At 36.3% G+C, this 8,644-nt stretch overlaps 1 pseudogene; it reads left to right on the top strand.

Moving 5' to 3' along the window:
• The first annotated feature begins 518 nt into the window (after positions 1-518).
• On the top strand, positions 519-5,583 carry LOC131145927 (V-type proton ATPase subunit d2-like; annotated as a pseudogene).
• Positions 5,584-8,644: the final 3,061 nt, after the last annotated feature.

Here is an 8,644-nt window from a genome sequence, read left to right as displayed (position 1 = left end):
TTGTATGGCACTTAACATTGTGTTGGGGACTTGTTTCCCCCGCCTCTGATATAAGTCTGGAGTGTTCTGTAAATTCCATTGATCAAATTAATTTATCATTTAAGATAAAAAAAAAAAAAAGGAAAAAAAAAGAAAATGAAATTCGAGAGCAAAACCCAAATCTTGCGGGGTTAACAACCTGGGCCATGGGCTGGACCTGGCCCGTGTTTTTAAGGATGATCATCGTATAGAAGCCGAAGGTCAGGGCAATAAATAGAATTCGGACAAACTAATACTGAACGAAACAGAAATCAAGGCCCTCCCCAATGCGCAGGGGTGAATTTCTTTCTTCTCGCCAGGCTTACCTCCCTTCGTTGTCTCTTAACTCTGCATCGCTCGTTAGGGTATTCCCGAAGGGGGCCTCGGTTCTCATGCTTCATCTCTCTATCGCTGAGTCTCTGAGAACCCCGTACGATCTCTGCCAATTCTCTTCGGATCTGCTTCTTCGAATTGCCTCGTTACATCGAGCTCGGTGGAAAATGTACGGGTTCGAAGCTTACCTTCAACATTCATGGAGGCTATCTCGAGGCAATTGTGAGAGGTTACAGATCGGGTTGCTCACGGCCGCTGATTACAACAATCTCTGCCAGTGTGAGTCCCTGGACGACATTAAGATGCATCTTTCCGCCACCGAGTACGGTCCTTACCTCCAGAATGGTCAGTCCATTTTGCTTTCTCTTTCTCTCCATCTTTTGAATGAAGTGTGGAAATTTTTTTCTTTTGCTAATTGGAGCATGAGAGGCTTGTAACCTGATTTTCGCGCGTAATTCAGAATTATTAATTGTTTTGTTTGTGATCTGTGTGTTTTGGATCTGCGAGGTTTGGATTTTTCTTGAATCAAAATTCACATTTCTGTTAGAACATTGAAGCTTCAAGTTCACTTTTTAGCAGCCACCTCTGCAAATCAGTTTGAGTTGATTTCTGGATATGATGTGTGCTTATGTATTCTTGGTTTTACTCAGTTTGAAAAATTGTAGTCCCCTTGCCTATGATGTTATTTTCTGGTTCAACGTGTCTTGGTAGGTGTACGTCCTGAGCGTTGCAGTAAAGCAGAATCGTAGGTTTTGAGTACAAGATTATTTTGACGATGGTGTAAATGCTTGGTATTTTTTTTAGAATTATGTAGTAGGGTGCAAGAAACATATTAGATGGATGTGTTATCAAAAGAATTCAAATTGCAGAATACATATCCTAAGATGCGGAGGCAAGAGAATAGCTATTTCATTGATCCAGTTGCATGCAAGAATCAAATGAAACTTAAGATTGAAATTATTCAACCTTTGTCAATGTCTATAAACAACTTGTTTGAAAGAATTTATCAAGTGGAAAAATTGGATGATACATTTTTCAATTAGCAACTCTCTCGAAAAATAGGAGGATAGTTTAAACTCATATTTACAACTTCATTTGGTGCATGAAGTTGTGCAAATGCTAAACAGCAATCTCAGCACTTGCATGAGAGAACATGATAAATTCTATAAAATGAATTCATTCATCCATGGAAATATTGACTCACTGTTGCTGTTGTGAAGTTCCTATGCATGTGCACTGCATAGTTTAATTTTTCCCTATTATTTTTCACAATATTTTTCTGGTTCTAAGTTTACTTTCATTCTAAATGTCTTGCTTTTAGAAACAGTAATATGGGTGTTCTTATGTCTCAAATGTACTAATTTCACATATTGATTATGATGCTTCTTTGCAGAACCTTCCCCTTTGCATACAACTACAATTGTGGAGAATGTACTCTTAAATTGGTTGATGAATATAAGCACATGTTATGCCAAGCAAACAGAGCACTCTCAACCTTCTTGGAATATATCACGTATGTGGATCCCATCTCAACAAACTAATTCGTTTAAATTTTTTGGATGCATATAAACTATATACATGTAGCATAGTGAATGTGTTTTTTTGAGTTTTGAATGGATGGCTAAATGCGGTGATATTGTAACTAAAAAAAATGAAGGAAAAAAATTCTTTTGGGTTGAAATTATCTGATAGAACCCCACTTTTTCTGCTCTCAGCTCTGATGCTGCTCCTACCCTCACCTGATACATGTTTTTACTTGCACGCATGCATGTCCTCTATCATGCTTTTCTGTGACAGAGTACGTCCAAATTGAGAGCAGACTAGATTTTTGACCTCAAAACTTTGTCAATCCCGACATAACATCTTAGAATACAAACAAATGAGTGAAAGTATTTGGCCTGGCCTACTTGATGTGCATCCCTGCTTGTTCTGGGACTGATATTTGATATTGCAACTTTTTAACCAATGGAAAAATTGTTGTGAACTTTTGGAGAACATAATATTTATTGTTGTTTCATCCAGATATGGTCACATGATAGACAATGTTGTGCTGATGTTACTGGAACCTTGCATGAGAGAGATGTTCAGGAACTGTTAGAGAAATGCCACCCTTTGGGCATGTTTGACAGGTGAAATTACTAATGTAATGCTTCTTATTACATTTTGACAGTCAATTAGATTCCTTTTTCATTATATGTTTTTTTTATTCCTCAGCATTGCTACCCCTGGCAGTTTGCACATAATATGAGAGAACTTTATAGATTGGTGCTTGTTGACACGCCATTGGCTCCCTACTTCTCTGAATGTATTACGTCAGAGGTACAGACGAGTAGCATTTTTCTTGTCTATCCTTATTCTTAGTTTTCTACTATATTGTATGAGGTTGACCGATGGCAGGCTACACTGACAAATATGAGTGAATGGATTACCAGTGCTTCCCTTTTTATTCAAACAAAAATTTTCATTATCTTTGAATTTCTAACTTAATGTGTTACTCAAGTACAATGGATTAAAGGGATTCAGGCTTTGGCTATGTTAGTGCAGACCTGTCAATTGCTTCCTTGCTTTCCTGCAAGCTTGGTATAACTGAAAATTAGTATCTTCCTATTATTATTTTTTTTTTTACAAATCAATTAATTAACTTGGAGTTTCTAACAAAGGGTTATACAAGTAGAATAGATTAAAAGGATTCAGGTTTTGGCTATTTTAGTGCAGACAAGCTTAGTATAACTGAAAGTAGTTTCGTCCCCTATTATTGTTGTTTTGCAAATCAATTCCCATTGTGTTTTGAATTTATGGACTTACAATTTAGATATTTGACTCTGCATGTTTTTCCTGCAAACTTTTGATTCTCTAACTGTTGTATCCACTCCTTGCTTGTTGTAGGACTTGGATGACATGAACATTGAAATTATGAGGAACACTCTTTACAAAGCATACCTTGAGGATTTCTACAGGTTTTGTAAGGTGAGGCTTGTTTGCTCATTTAAATAAGGTGCACATGGGTGTGTTTTCCTTTAAAAAAGGGCCAGCCCGGTGCACAAAGCTCCTGTGTATGTGGGATTCGGGGAAGGGGGGGACCACGATGGATCTATAGTACGCAACTTTACCTTACATTTTTGCAAGAGGCTGTTTCCACACCTCGAACCCGTGACGTCACACGGCGACAACCTTACCATTGCGCCTGTGTTTTCCTTTAGTCCAAGTAATTTTTTTCCCTGACCAAGTATAATATAATATTTGTAATAGAAACTTGGTGGTGCCACTGCGGAGATTATGTCTGACCTCCTTTCCTTCGAGGCTGACAGAAGGGCTGTCAATATCAGCATAAATAGGTACATTTTTCTGTTAGGAAGCTTTTCTTACATAACTTCTAATCTCATGGTACTTTGTCCGTTTTAGTTACTTCCCACTTTGACTCTGCATGAGCTGCTTTTGGTGCAGTATTGGAACAGAGCTTACTCGAGATGATCGTAGGAAATTGTACTCAAGTTTTGGTTTGCTGTAAGCATGTTGTGCAAGCTTTCCTCCCACCCCCCCCCCCCCCCCCCCCCCCCCCCCCGCGGCCCCCTTTTAACTTTTGATATTAGATATGCTCTTCCAGGATATTTTTTAAATCTCTGATGCTGCTTTGCATGTGTTGAATAGCTACCCTTATGGCCATGAGGAACTTGCTGTGTGTGAGGATCTAGACCAGGTATTCTCCTGTTTTATTTAAATTATGAAATGGAAGTAGCTTGGAAGGGACATGGTTTGTTCCCTTCCTGTCTCAATCTAGGATATGTTGAATGAGTTTCTGCTCTTTGATGAAATAACATGTTGCATTTGGTAATACCTGTTCCAGTCTCCTCATCCCCTTTGAATGTTAGTTAGGTTTGGCCGCTGCACGTAATTTTATTATGAAAAAACTAAAACGGGCACACTGTATACTCTCCTAAAAAGAATCCTTCAATATCCGGAGAAATTAAATAGAGGACTCAAAAGCCATAACACGCACTCCAAAATTCCCAAAAAAGGATAAATCTGTTGCTGTTGATGTCCATATAAATAAGGCCGTAAGGAGACTGCTTTCTCAGTAAATGATTATTTCATTGTTAGGCAGTTAATCTGTTCAAATATCTTATCGATATCTTCTCAGAATGAAATATTATGTTTGTTGCATTTCATGAGGTTTGACATTTTTTAGGATGATTCCTCAGTCACTCAGCAGCAATGACTGCTCGAAATTGTTTGTGAATTTCTTTTTGAAACTATGTCCCAACTTAGTTTGCTCTGCTGTCATGTCAAGACGAACAAAATTCCCTCAAATGGTCGTCGCTGTTCATGATGAGTTGTTAAACATTTTCTTGCATTTGTGTTATGTGATTATTGTAGGTTTTTTTTTTCATCTTATATGAAGTTTAGCTTATTAGCATACATGGATACATCTCAGTGCTTCCTGTTTCCTGTGCTTGTTGTCCTTACCTTGTTGTTGGTTGCTGTTGTAGGTTCGCTCCGTTATGGAAAAATATCCCCCTTATCAGTCAATTTTCGCTAAATTATCCTATGGAGAAAGCCAGATGCTTGACAAGGCATTCTATGAAGAAGAGGTCAAAAGGCTCTGCTTAGCATTTGAGCAACAGGTTTGTGTTCCAGAAACTAAACTACATTTTGGAACTATTTAATAGTGTTAAACAGAGAAGAAGCGGTGTTATTCCATCTAACTCCTTATGCTGTTGTGCTTGAGGGAGCAGATATCAGGGAGTGCTTTAGTTACGTTCTAGTCATCTTACCATTCTTATCTGTACTACCTATTCATGATGGAATATCTGCATTCTTTTCAAAACTGCAGTTCCATTATGCTGTTTTCTTTGCATACATGAGGTTGAGCGAGCAGGAGATTAGGAACCTGATGTGGATATCCGAATGTGTGGCTCAGAACCAGAAGTCTAGAGTGCATGACAGTGTTGTCTTCATATTTTAGCTGCTTCATAACTTTTGGAAGACAGCTTTATGCTCCCCGGCATTTTCTTCTGTAAATCAACTTGTTTCTTGTTCCATTATTCAGAGTTGCAGAGATTGACCCAGCTGCTCTATTTGCAAGTTTGTCATGACGAGAATAAGTGTTCATTTATATGTTCTATTTGTTAGTAGAAATGAAGATATGTTGTATTGAGGTTCACCAGCACAATTCTATTCAAGTGTGTTTAATTTTTGTATTGTGTTATATTAGAAAACCCTTTTACATTGTAAGCTCCAGCCAGCCCCCTCCCCCCTTAACCCAACCAACCGAAAAAAAAAAAAAAAAAACCCAAGACCAAGAGGAAACCTCTTGATTCTATGCAGCACAATGAAATTGCAATGGACCATAACTTCTCTGAATTGTAGTGAGTGCTACTTGTGTTATTAGTTTTGTCATTTAAAAAAAAATATTGATTTGGGGGTACAATTTGGGAGGATTGCATAAAACTCAATTCAAGTTGCATCTCAGAAAGGTGCCAGTTGATTTCTGAATGTTTGTGGCTGTTTTCATTTCATTTTTCTGAGGCAACTACCTGGAGCATGTTTTCATGAGATGTAATTTGGTTTTTGGTACGTGGAGAATGATCCAAACGTGTTCATATAATAATCTAACCAATTAAACATCCATGTTTCTCTTAACCCCCACTCTGCTCTGCCCCTGATTTTCTTTAACAAAATATAAGAACTCAGGCAGAGCACGTTTGAAACATGAAAATATAAGTAATGCAAATGAGAATGTTCTCAGATGAAGCACAATGATGAAAATTATATGACAAAAGATGTAAAATTATAGAGTAATTTCATTCCATTCTTACCAACCAAATAAATGTCAAGAACAAAACCGTTCTATTCTCTCACGGGTAAGAAAGATAAACAACTTATTACCGAGGAGGGCAAGGCAAAATAGACTCATACAACAACTTTGAAAATAGATAATCAACTAACTAGAGCTGATTTTTTACATTCAATGTAATCTGCATAATGGTAGAATTTATGCTAGGAACAACATCAGCACAGAGTATATAATTCCTATCTTCCAATCAGGATTTCTACTTCTCATAGGTTCATATGTGGAGGCTAAAGAGAATTTTCAACTCTTTGTTGAAGTCCATTTAACTATATTCTCTCTAGAAGAGAGTGGATAAAAGCTAATATTGCTAATCATGTCTTGAACATTTCAGTACTTCTTCCATGCCACATCCAAAGTTTTATTGAATAAAAGTGCCTAGAATTACAAATTTTCTTGCCCTATGTTTCAAGAGATCTTGAGTTTGAATTTGTATTAATTTTTTGATAAGATGTGATATTAAATTGTATTAAAATTTGTTTAAATTCATCCAAATTCAAGTCCAAAATTAGAAATCCATGCTCTCAAAATTTTATGACAAATCATATTGAATTTGAGCACCGTAATGACTTATAATGGGGCTAAATGGTAAGGATATCAAGGATATTAATCCTGAACAAGAAGATCATAAGCATTAACAAACAAGATATCTATCAACAAATCCATCGACAGTTGTCTCAAGGATATCAAATCCCGCGCTTCCTACGAACTATTCCATTTGATTTTCAAACTTTGTATTTTGTTGGTGTATATCCTGTATGATATGCTTGCTGTTATTATAATTCGATATCTCAACTATAAAGTCTATATAAGCTTAATGATATACATGATTTTAGTATCTTGCCAAAACTATCTTTTCTATTTTATCTTTCGCTAAAATCATGTTAATTATTCAATAATAGATAGATATTAGTTCCAAAACCAATGTATTTTATAGAAAGACAAACTATATGCCTTACTTTAAGAATCATCTTCAAGAACCATGAATCATTTTATTTTCAGCTTATTAGCAACTCGTCACAACTCGGCTCTCTCAACACGTATGAGACAATCAATGCAGCCACTAATCAAGCCCAAACTAGTGGAGAGATGTTGGGTGATACTAGAGTTCTCGCGTCAATAAATTCAAATCACAATGATGATCCAGCAACTCCTACAAATCAGGATAATTCATATCAACATGACAATAAATTTAAACTCTCACTAAAGAAGGAAGATTCAAATTAGTATGAAGATCGCCCCTACGGTTATATTGATTGTTTCAAACAAAATGTAATTCCAAAGCAAACCGTCAACATTTTCGTTGACGGTTACATCAACAGTTTTAGACATTATGTAATATAGTAGCAAATTGTCGACGGTTTCATCAAACTGTTGATGGTTTTGACTATTGTTGAATATTTATTAAAGATCTGATATCAATCGCAAACAAATCCAACTTTATGGGATTTGTAATTTACAACTGTATTATGTATCTCCATTTAAATACTACTTTCTGTATAGCCAAAGCGTTCACGTTGCCATTCATTGAAATAAAAAAATTATTTCTTTCAAACCCACTGTTTCATTTTTTATTTATGGTATTATAGCCATTGTGAACACTAGGCAAAGACATCACAACTCGTGCTTTATTATTCAACTCTCTTGCTTACCTTGCGCTCATCCTTTTTTCTTTTACCATGGCTACACTATCCCTTAATGTTGGCAACTTCATCACCCTTAGACTCACCCTAAATAACTATCCCTTGTGGCATGAGAAAGCATTGACTTTTGTCGAGAGCCAAGAATTAGTGGGGCATCTCACAAATAAAGATCCTGCACCCAAAAAATACATCCTATCGAACCCAAGCAACCCCACAAATGCAAACTACACCATTCCTCAATTAACAGATGCTTTCATAGTATGGCAAAAGTGTAACGACTTGCTAAAATTCTATATGTTTATATATTAAGTTAAATTGCGCTGATAACTCCTGATGGAATAAAACATCAAGCTAAGCAGCGAGAAGCTGAAGTCAAGTATCCACATAAAACCACAACCATATATTTATAATACAATACCAGAGTACCAGATCATTCCTTGATCTCACGTATATAACTGAATAAGGCTATACAAAAATACTCTCCACCCCAAATACTCACTCTTTTGACTGGGCAGTATCGAAGACCCTTTACCTGCGAGTTAGATCTGCTTGCCTAACTGGAACACCTGAAAAATATTTAATGGGATGAGACGATGCTCAGTAAGACGAAATATGCTATTGTTAGTGTGTGGCAAATGAGTTACAAAACTATGAAAATCTGATTCTATATAATCATGTATAACTGAGTTTGGGAATATAGTTACAAATAATATATAATACTACCTTGTTCACGTTGCTTAACATAACTGCCTTTATAAGTTTTCTATTCATAATACTTCTAATATACATAAGTACATCCTCT

The sequence above is a fragment of the Malania oleifera genome, chromosome 1 (genome assembly GCF_029873635.1).
Source record: "Malania oleifera isolate guangnan ecotype guangnan chromosome 1, ASM2987363v1, whole genome shotgun sequence".
In the NCBI taxonomy this organism is placed as follows: Eukaryota; Viridiplantae; Streptophyta; class Magnoliopsida; order Santalales; family Ximeniaceae; genus Malania; species Malania oleifera.
The sequence above is the reverse complement of the archived record's forward strand: the minus strand, read 5'-3'. Positions and strand labels throughout refer to the sequence as shown.